Below are 10,219 nucleotides of genomic sequence, written 5' to 3'. Positions count from 1 at the left end.
TCATTTTGTTAGATATAACCCATAACAGACACCAAAAATTAACCAATTAATTGGGCTAATTTTTAAAAACATTACAATCAGAAAAAAAAAAACAACAATAAGTATTTAAGCATAAATGTATGCAAAGACAGGGACTTCTGAAGCAATTTCCCTGAGTACCTCATTAGTGATATTAGAAAATAGAAACAAGTATAAGCTAACTATAAAAAAAGCAGTTTCAAATAGTGAACCTGCTTATAAGAATCCTTTTGATTTATCTGATAAACATTATTTTAATGTAGTTTACCTACCTGAAAAAACAGAGAGGCATAAATTCAGAGAATACTAGTTTCATTGTGCTGTTGTCAGCTCTTAACTTCCTTCCACCATTTCAACTTTTTCACCTTCTTAAACTGGGTAGCTGTCTTTGGAAACTTAGGATCCACTCAGTTGATGGGTCAGACATGCATTCCACAGTCCTTTTCTTTCCAAGCCCTGGCCCAGTAAATGGGCTTAGAATTACAACACTTTATAAACCTGGAACATGGTAGCCCAGATACAAGGATACTGGCTTACTTGAACCTTAATAGACTTGTTCCCAAATCTGCCCTACAGGATGGATCCTAGTTGTCTGTGTAGTTTCCGGATCAAAGACAGCTCATGCAGTGAGTGTTTTGACCTAGTAACCTGGGTTTAGCTTCTGCATAGGTTTTTGCATAAATAAATCCTGCTGTCTTGCCACTGGGCAGAATTTCTGCTGTAAAAGACAGTTTACTAAGTAATAGATACCATTACCAAATTTAGGGAAAATAATTCTAAATTCTTGTCTACTGGGCCTTGTCTACTTGGCAGATTGTCCCAATTAAGAGAGTTTTCCATATTAAGATGGAATTTTTGATATTGAACCCAGAACTGCAACTGAACAAATCTGCATATCATCATCTTATACTTTCTTATCAGTCCCCTTGTCTTGAACCAAGAATCAGCTGCAGCTCTCATCTGGTTTAACTGCTCCTGTTGCTCAATTGGTACCCATAGTGTCCCTTTCATATTTCAATAGTCACCACAAAAGGATAACTTACCTCTTATTTATATGGAAGAAATCCAGAATACTAACATTTTTTTATTTCTTTCATACTGTTAGCGTCTTAATCCATTTTTGCTGCTATAAGAGAAAATCACAGACTGGGTGATTTGTAAAGAAAAGAAATTTATTTTCTAAAGCTCTGGAAGATGGGAGGTTCCATATCAAGGTGTTGGCACCTGGCAAGGGCCTTCTTGCTGCCTCATAACATAGAAGAGGGCATCACATGGTAAGACAGCATCCAAATTCAGGTCTCTTTCTTTCTTTCTTTCTTTTTTTTTTTTTATAAAGCCACTAATCCCTATCATGCCCCCCCACCATCCCCATGACTTCATCTAATCTCAATTATCTCCCAGTGACATTACCTTCAAATATCATCAATATGTGAATTCAGAGCTCAGGTCTACAATACAGGAATAAACTTTGGGAAACACATTAAAACCATAGTAATTAGGATAAAGCAAAGGAGGAAAATGATCTTTACTTTCCTCCATCATGATTGGATAATCATGGAATTCAAAGCAAAAAACAATAAAATACCAGGGTAAGAGAAAACCAAATGGAGACAATTTTTAAATTTTTAATGAAATCTAATTTACATTGTTTGGCAATTGTATTAAAAAGTTAATTCACTTCCTTAGATCTGACTGGTAATGAGATTGGAAATAAAAATGATATCTTTTACCTTTCCTGAGTTCTAATTGTCTTTTCTAGGTACTACTACTGAGGAATTTCTAATTTGGCTCATCACTTCAGTGGGAATTCAGTGCACATAAGGGGCACATATGTAATTGGCAACCTAATTTTTCTGCTTTTATCAAATGGTGCAATGCCAAGTCTTCATTGAACTTGCCAGTTAAATGCACTTGGGAACCAAACAGCAGCAAGCATACAAGAGATGAAAATGAACAAATTGGAAAGAGTCATTAGCTTTCTGTTTTTCTATCACAACAAAAATTATATCATTGAATGTGTTGCAAAGCGGGAAATTCTACTTGAAACATTAAACAATCTTAAAAGAGAATAATTCATTTACTAAACTTCTAAACTGCTGTTCATTAAAATTTATAAATGGAGTTTCTCGTGCTCATTTTTCAACAAAAATACAAAATAGTTAAAATGAATCAACTTTTCAGACGTGTTTTAAGTCATATATTTTTGTGTATCTTTCTGGGTAGTGCATATGAATTCTAATCTTCATTTAGAAAGAAAAGTATCAGAAAATAAGCAAGAAATGTTAGTTTTATTCAATACCTTAATGAAAAAGGCAATTGACAGATTGTCATGGTTCTCACTAATTATAAATTCAATTTGAGAGTGTGAAAATTACAATCAGTTGCAGTTACCAAAAATGCCCTTGAAATATCTGATCTAATATATAATTTTGAAGTATTCATTATAGATCATAATCAAATTATCATTATAGGTGACAATTAAATAGAGAATCAGGACAATAAAACTACCAAAATTTTACCCAATATGATTAAGCATTGCTATTCAAGGGGGAACAGAACTTTTAAAAATGTCTACTTGCAGCCCCTAATAAATCACATATTCATTAACTAGATGCAAGTGTTCAGAAATAACTCTTCTGCAAAATTCCCTTTGCAATGACAATTTCTTTCATTAAAGCCTGTGGGGAAGTTTTCTAACTCCATCTTTGAGTCCAAGTATGTTAAGACTTTATAAATTCTTGCCTACATTTAAAAAATGTATATTTTATAAACTTCTCTTGCAATATAAAAGGAGGGATGTAGAAGGAAAATGTCCGAAGATTACAGACCAGCTGATTTCATGATTATCAAAAGCTCAAAGGAAACTCTTTTAAGATTTTTAACTGATCTAGGAGTTTTGAATGGGAAGCCATGTGGACAGTAGAGTTAAACAGAGCTATAGCTGCATCACTTGGTGTTTGTTTGATCTCCTGTTAACTACTTACCACCCAAATCCTGACCTGTCCAATTGAGGAAATATCAATAGCTGTTTCATAGGGTGCACATTAAGTGTCAACATCCTGTGTTAGTACATATCCATTTTATAATGCTTAATCAAAGAAGTTACAATATTTCATACTTATATATATTTGATATTTCTGCACTTGTCCTTATCCATCTACTTTGTTGCCCTTTCTTTACAATATCTCTGTTTTTTACACACGCCTATTAATATCTCTATTAATCTTGCTTGTATGCTTAAGCCGTTTTAAAAGAACTCTAAACTCATTGTATGAGACATGGAAGAACTGGAGGTAGCAATGTCAATGTGAAAAAGGTAAAGTATATGGAGAATACATAAAGGGTTGGCATATGATGAAATACTGTAGATATAGCAATGGTCATCACCCACAGAAGAAGATTTGAAACATGAATTGTCAACCTTGCCACTGACTCCCTATATTCTTAAATGTTTTCTTTTGTCACATATTTAAAAAAAATCCCAAAGTTGTTACCTCAGAACTGGGTTGTTTCCAATGCCAAAGTACACATTAATCACTAAGATTCACACAAAAAGTACACATTGCTTTTACTCCCAATATAGGCACATTTTAAAAGTCAGACTGTGGCTAGACTCTACAGAAAACACACACACACACACACACACTTGAAAGAAGTGTAGATTGCATGTTTCCTGTTTTCCAATATAGAAGTACATCAGATGACAAAGATCTTGCAATATGTGCAGGAAATAAATAAGGGGCTAGAGAGGAGAGGACAGGTGAACAAACTCAACATTACTTAATATCAGGATGTATTACCTACCTAAAAGTGGTATTACATTCCATCACAATGGGTTAACAATAATGGTTCTTACATAAACACACACACACACACACATACAATATGCACTATATTTGCTGTAGTAGCTACTAAAGGCAAAATATGTAGGAGTGGAGCTCAAGAAGGGCATGGAGGGGAAAGAGTTCCAGGCCCAATGCAAACCTGAAGGAAATGAGGCAGTGCAAGAAGAAAAAAGACCAAGGAAAAATAAATTAGGTAAGCAAAATCATCATGCATCAGAAGTCTTCTCCATCTCTAAACTGGCAAATTTTCTCTAGGGGGCTATCAGTCAAATGATGTCAAATCGTAGCTAGTTCTGTTCAAAATGCCTGTATTGTTGAGGACCTTACATATAGGAACACAAGTCCCACTCAGTCATAGTTGCAGTGCTTCCATTATCTTACAGAAGAATTGATTGCTGCAAATGGTTCCTGGGAGGCGTGACCTGCTTAAAGGAAAGAAGTCAGGTTTCTTTTCTTGTTACTGTGTTAGGAAAAGACTTGTCAGAATATGAATGGGGCGGCTGACAAGAAAAAAAAAAGGAAAAAGTACCTCATAATTTCCTCCCTTAGAGGTGGAAGGGAGAGAAGACAACATCAGTGTCTTGGAGAAAAACAGATACAGTGCATTTCCAGCATCCCTGCTTCGTTTCTCTTCAGAGTCCTACTAGTCTCTAGTCCTTGAGCTGCCAATGCACTTGGACTCGACATATACAAGGATGGGCTGGGGGGAAAGCCAAGTCAGCACCGTCGGATATTGCTTCCCCTAAAATGAAAACTCAGCAGCGGGCCAGCAGTGGGTGTGCGCGCTTTAATGTGAGAGTATGCGTGCGCGGTATCCGGCCACTCAGTTGGCCCGGCACCGCCCACCAGGCTGCCCCCGCCCCAGGCCAACTCTTCCACCCGCGTCTATAAAGGCCGCGCTCCTGACCACCCTTCTCACAGCTCCTGAGCACGGCCTGCCAGTGAGGTGGCTCTCTGCACTCCACACACAGTCACACTCCGCGCACTCACACACTTGGAAGCGCCTCCCCACGTCCCTCCCCTGCCCTCCTCTTGCTCTGCTCTTCTCTTCCTCACCACAAATAGTCGCCGATCGACTGCCAATCCGCCTCTCTCAACAACATGACTGACTGGGAAGAGGTGGCTCAGGCAGAGCAGCTCTGCTGGCGCAGGCAGGAGGAGCAGGAGGATTATTAAATAACGCAGCTCGACTCTGTGCAACTGGGAGTGGAGAGAAGGAGCCCAACAGTCGAGAAGGGGAGGGAGGACAGAGGAGGGGGACCAGGAAGGACAGCCCGTGCCCCGAAGACATAAATCCCTGAGTGCCCAGGACGAGCCTTAACAAGCGGCGCGGAGCCCTCAAGGTAGTAACGCCTCCGGTGCCCCCGCGCCCGGCGGGTCGCGCGTCGCGTCGCAGCTGCGCCAGGGCCGGCCTCTGGGGGACGCGGGAATGACCGCCCGGCAGGTGACCGCGCAGTGCCGGGGCCGCTCCCGAGCAGCCCCCACCCAGGCCCCGGGCGCCGGCCGCGGGCCCCGAGTACGTGGCGCGGAGACCTGGCCTTGTGGGCTGGGTGGGAGGGAGGAGGACCGGCTCGCTCGCCGCTGGCCCGCGACTCCGGCTGCGCTGCGTGGCCATTTCCTCTGCGCTCTTGTGCGTCCTGTTCCCTGCGGCCCCGGCGGCCGCTCCAGGGCGACGCGGAGCGCGGCCCGCCAAGGAGGCAAGAGTTGGAGCAGGCTCTGGGCCGCTCCCCTCCTTCGCGGCTCGCGTCCGGCAGGTAGGGGCGGCGGGCCAGCGCTGGCGTCCAGGGCTGCGGGTGCCAGGGCGGGGACGGTGAGGAGGAGGGGAGGAGGAGAGGAGGGGAGGAAGGGGAGGGGGCGGGGAGCCCGGGGCTCCGGTGGGAGCCACAGCGACGGATCCCCGACCGTCTCTTGCCTGCGCCTGGTTGTCCTTTGGCTTCCTGGATTGGAGGGGTGACCCTCCCCCGTGGTGGCAACAGCGGCGACTTAGAGTGAACAAATTGCTTTGTGGTGGCGCGTAGAGAGAGAGGGGGGGGGGCGGCGAGAGAGTGTGTGAGTGTGTGTGTTTCTTCGTGTGTGTTCGCACTCCGGACTAATCAGTGCCTTGGTTCACCTGAGCAGAAAGTCAGCCCTCATCTGAAACTGCAGGTGACTCCCAGGCCTCTGATCTTTTGGCTTGTGTTCCAGGGAATCAGACACACGGTGCCAACAAGAGGTAGGGGTGCACGAAGGGGTGACAGAGGGATTTGTGAATGGTGCTTCTCTGCGCGTGGAGGCTGAGTCTTGCTGATGTAAAGGAGGAGGTATCCAGAGTGAGAAGAAAGGCTATTTATGGCAAAGAGTTGTGAAATTTCTCGGGGTTTCCTTCAGTGTATCCTGAGCCTCTTCCTCCTCTCCCCTTGTCTCACAGAATTTGAAGCAATTTTGCTTTTTTTCCATCTTCTCATGGGACCTGCAATATAAAATGAAGGAAGTCAGAGAATCACAAGTTAAAAAAAAAATAAGCTCCTTAGAAGTCACAGATCTCTTGCCCTATAACGTTTCTAATGCCCTAGTCTCCACTCCTCTTACCTCTGTGGGTCCTGGACCCACAAGACAGAAAATACCTGCTTGTTTTCATCAGCTCTCATTTCTGAAATATTTGCAGTTGAATACTTTTTTACTAAAATATCACACATTTTTCATTCTCCCTCCTTCCTAAAGGCTATTAAAAATAATATGTAGACATTTTTTACATAAAGCTAATTCTATTAAAAGCCTTGTAAGGAAAGAGAAACAGACTACCAAGTGAGGTTATATATATTTCTACTGATTTTAAAAACTAGATATTAAGGGAAGACATAGCATGCTGTTAATTTAGGCTACAACATAATTAGTTTGTTTTGGTTTCTCATTCTATTGCTTTGTAATAAGTACACATTCCAAAGACATAACCTGAAGCTTAGAGATGACTTGGGACAGTGTCTGTCACTTAGCAAATTTCTATTTGTCCTTAAAAGTAGCAACTCCAAACTGTTGACTGAATTGTGATAGTAGAACAGCATCCTTAACTTAATTTTAAACTGAGGTGTTTCTAAGTTCTTGCCAAACACAATATTCTTACAACATTGAAATTCCATATTATAACTATTTCACAGAGAAGTAAACTGATCAACCCTATTGTCAGAGTGATTTGTCTTCATTTGATTTAATTAAGAAGCTTGATCAAATTTTTTTTTTTTTTGCAAAAACTATCAATTGTTTGTCCCCATGCCCCCCAGCACCACCAAAATATGAAGGTAGATTTTAATTTCCTGTACTAAGGATTAAATCCAGGGCACTTTAAGTGAGGTACACTCTCAGCCTTTTAATTTTCAATTTTGAGACAGAGTCTTCCTAATTTGCCTTGGCTGGCCTAGAACTTATGATCTTCAGGTCTCAGCCTCCTGAGTAACTGGAATTACAGGTGTGCACCACCTCCCTGTACCTAAGGTGGTATTTCTTGACAGTCCTGTTCATTAGAAACAAGAAGCTGAGTTAAGGACTTGATTTGGTTAGATTCATATTAGTTTAAAATATATCTTCAGCACTGACACATGTGCAGTTTTTTTTTTTTTTTTCCTTTTGGTCCTGAGGACTGAACCCAAGGGTGCTTTATGACTGAGCCACATCTCCAGTCCTTTTAATTTTCTTTTCTAATTTTGGGAGAGGGTTTTGTTAAGATGCTGAGGGTCTGGCTAAGTTGCTGAGGCTGGCTTTGAATTTACAATCCTATTGCCTCAGCTTTCTGAGTTGGCACGTGCAGTTTAGAACTTAGATGGAGAATCCCACTCTGAGGGTCATTACCTTAAATATCTGAAACCATTGAAACACAGGGATACTTGGTGATTAAGAAATGTCATTGATGAACCGTGTAACTGCAATCATTGAAAGTTGTATTTATGAATATCTGTTCTTTGACACTCTCAAAGAGTGAGCCAATTGTTACTTATTTTAAAATTATCATTTACACCATTGAATGTTAATTTACAGAAAGTCATAAAGTAGAAAAGTGAACCATTTATTATTTCCTACAATAAGTTTATTCAATTTTTTATTGCATTTTATAACTCATAATACTCATTCTAAAAGACTTATCATGTGTACTGTCTAGGCATTGTGGGGGTTCTTGCTCCTATCCCTAGGAACTAACTGGCCAATTGAGAGAAATCTGATTTGCATGCTTTAAACAGAGTTAACATGACAATAAAAGATTGCATATCTAAAAAGGGCTACAGCAATTCAGAGCATGACAATAACATTTCATACTGATTGCATCTGAAAAGGCTTCAAAAGGTAGGTAAGACTTGCTTGGTCTTAATGTTAAAGGATAAGTAGTTAGTAAATTGTGGATGAGAAGAAATCAAGGTCTAAGCAGTTAGTTTCCTGGAATGATAGAAAAAGAAAAAAACAAAGAGAAGACAGAAGTGAAAGCAAATTTGTTTTGCAATAGATTTAGGTATTGCTAGATACTGTTGTGCAATGTGCTGGGCAAATCTGTTTTAGATGTACAACATTCTGAAGGTTTCACTCTTGGAGTTCATTGTCGGTATTTCTGAACTTGAGAAGACAAATGTTTATTTTGCTTTTAATAAACAGCATATACTGATACTGCTTACTCTAAGTACAGTAGAGTATTTGTAGAGAATATGCACTTTAAATCTTTAAATATACTTATATCACAATAAAGCATTGAATAACAAGGTTGTGCAGGTATAGCCCCTTTATAGTGGGGTGTTTTAGGTACTTCCTTACCCAAACCTCCTTACCTTTGTTCTAAAGACTTGTGATAATGTGTAAAACAAAAGCATTAATGAGCATTCCTTGAATTTTTAATATTTTATCATCATAAAACTATGACTCATTAAATACCATACTTTTATGTTGCTTTTATTTTAAAGTTGTTAGATTTATTAGATTATGTTTTAAAGTTATTATATATATCCACATAATACTTTACCTATTCTTATATCATTTGCCATGAATATGGAGCCATGATACTGGGATTGTGGGGAACTTTTTAGAATTGTAGAAAGAATTTTAAAGTGTTTTTATCTATATTCTTAAAAATGAACTGTACTCATAAACTTATTCTAAACTTACTTTTTTGTTGCATGTATTTATTTGTTGTTTTTACATAAATACAAAACTGCTTAGAATGCATTTCTTCATTTTTAAGAACACAAAGGGAAACATCAGAACTGACTTTGAGCCTGTCTGTTCAATATGACAGCTCAGAAGTATGTTAAGGTGACACTGAAGAAATTGTACAAATATTAGATAAGACTTTCAATAGCCAAATGGAATTACTTTCAGATTAGTTGAATTAAAAGATTTTCTCATATATATTTTGTTGACAGTGCATAGATGATAAGAGTTATTATAAAAGTGAAAGCCTATTAAATCACCAATTTCATATTCATGCAAGAATGGAATGATTTCCAACATAGTCAGGGTATATACCAGCCAATCTTTAATTAGTCCCTTTTGAGTTTGATTTTGGACTATATGTCACAGGTGTATCATTTTGATAATGTAATCTTGCCTACTGTGTGATTGACAGCCTCTGTATGATTTCCCTATTGGATAGTGACAAAATCTGCTTGCTTTATATTGAGTACATAGGCTTCTATCAGTAATATTATCTTCACCATGCAAGAGTGTCAGTTCACAATAAAACATGAAGTCTGGAGTGGGAGGACAGGTGCGGGATATTGAGGGAAAAACACTATAACAAAAGTAACATGTTTCATTATGATGCTTTTTCTAATTATAGAAACATATAGCTAAGCATCTTACATTATAATACATAGAGTACCAAAATATTATTATTGGTCTTATTTTAAACAACCACATTGCATTTTAGCTATTTACATATGGGCTAAATTAAAAGAGAAGAAAAGGTGGTAGTTGAAAATATTTATGAGTCTTTGATGAGATATAAAAAATTGCTCAAAAATTTTTGCTTAGGTCATTGATAAAAAAGTTGATTGGCTCAGTTTCTGGCCCTGTCCCTAGATAACTGAAAACATGGTTTTTGGTAATTTGTAAAATATTAATTAATCTGATTAAAATATTTGAATACCTTAACTGTCCTCTGATACTGAATAAAATACAAATGTCTTTTATAAAGAAACATTTTATTATCTAATGGCTAATTCCTAACCTAGATCAAGGGTTCTCAAAACGTGTTCCCTGAACAACAGCAGCACTTGTTAACTTGTTAAAACACCATATCTGGAGCCCCACCACAGAGTGAGTGCATAAGAAACGCTGGCAGAGGAATCCTCTGCTGTATGCTCTACCATTTGACAACCACCGGTTTTGAGTAGTTTAGAAGG

General features: G+C 39.1%; 1 protein-coding gene and 1 long non-coding RNA gene across 5 annotated transcripts in view; one reads left to right on the top strand and one right to left on the bottom strand.

The window, feature by feature from the left end:
- Positions 1-2,287: 2,287 nt before the first annotated feature.
- Positions 2,288-5,126, bottom strand: LOC124102610 (uncharacterized). Of its 2 annotated transcripts, XR_006854935.2 has the most exons (3): positions 4,920-5,126; positions 4,393-4,563; positions 2,288-4,285 (listed from the first exon to the last, which is right to left on the bottom strand). It is a non-coding gene; the product is annotated as an uncharacterized LOC124102610 (long non-coding RNA). The 2 variants fall into 2 exon arrangements; XR_009228155.1 differs by having other exon boundaries at positions 2,288-4,563.
- Positions 5,073-10,219, top strand: part of Ccser1 (coiled-coil serine rich protein 1) — a 1,227,237-nt gene continuing 1,222,090 nt past the window's right edge. For all 3 annotated transcript variants that reach the window (XM_058583852.1, XM_058583853.1, XM_046459067.2), the window contains exon 1: positions 5,073-5,206. The gene's annotated coding sequence lies outside the window, so the exon portion shown is untranslated. The remainder of the gene's footprint in view (positions 5,207-10,219) is intronic.

This window comes from Marmota monax, unplaced genomic scaffold (assembly GCF_021218885.2).
Source record: "Marmota monax isolate L192 unplaced genomic scaffold, Marmota_monax_Labrador192_F-V1.1 WCK01_AAM20220418_F8-fsc00002, whole genome shotgun sequence".
In the NCBI taxonomy this organism is placed as follows: domain Eukaryota; kingdom Metazoa; phylum Chordata; class Mammalia; order Rodentia; family Sciuridae; genus Marmota; species Marmota monax.
The sequence above is the reverse complement of the archived record's forward strand: the minus strand, read 5'-3'. Positions and strand labels throughout refer to the sequence as shown.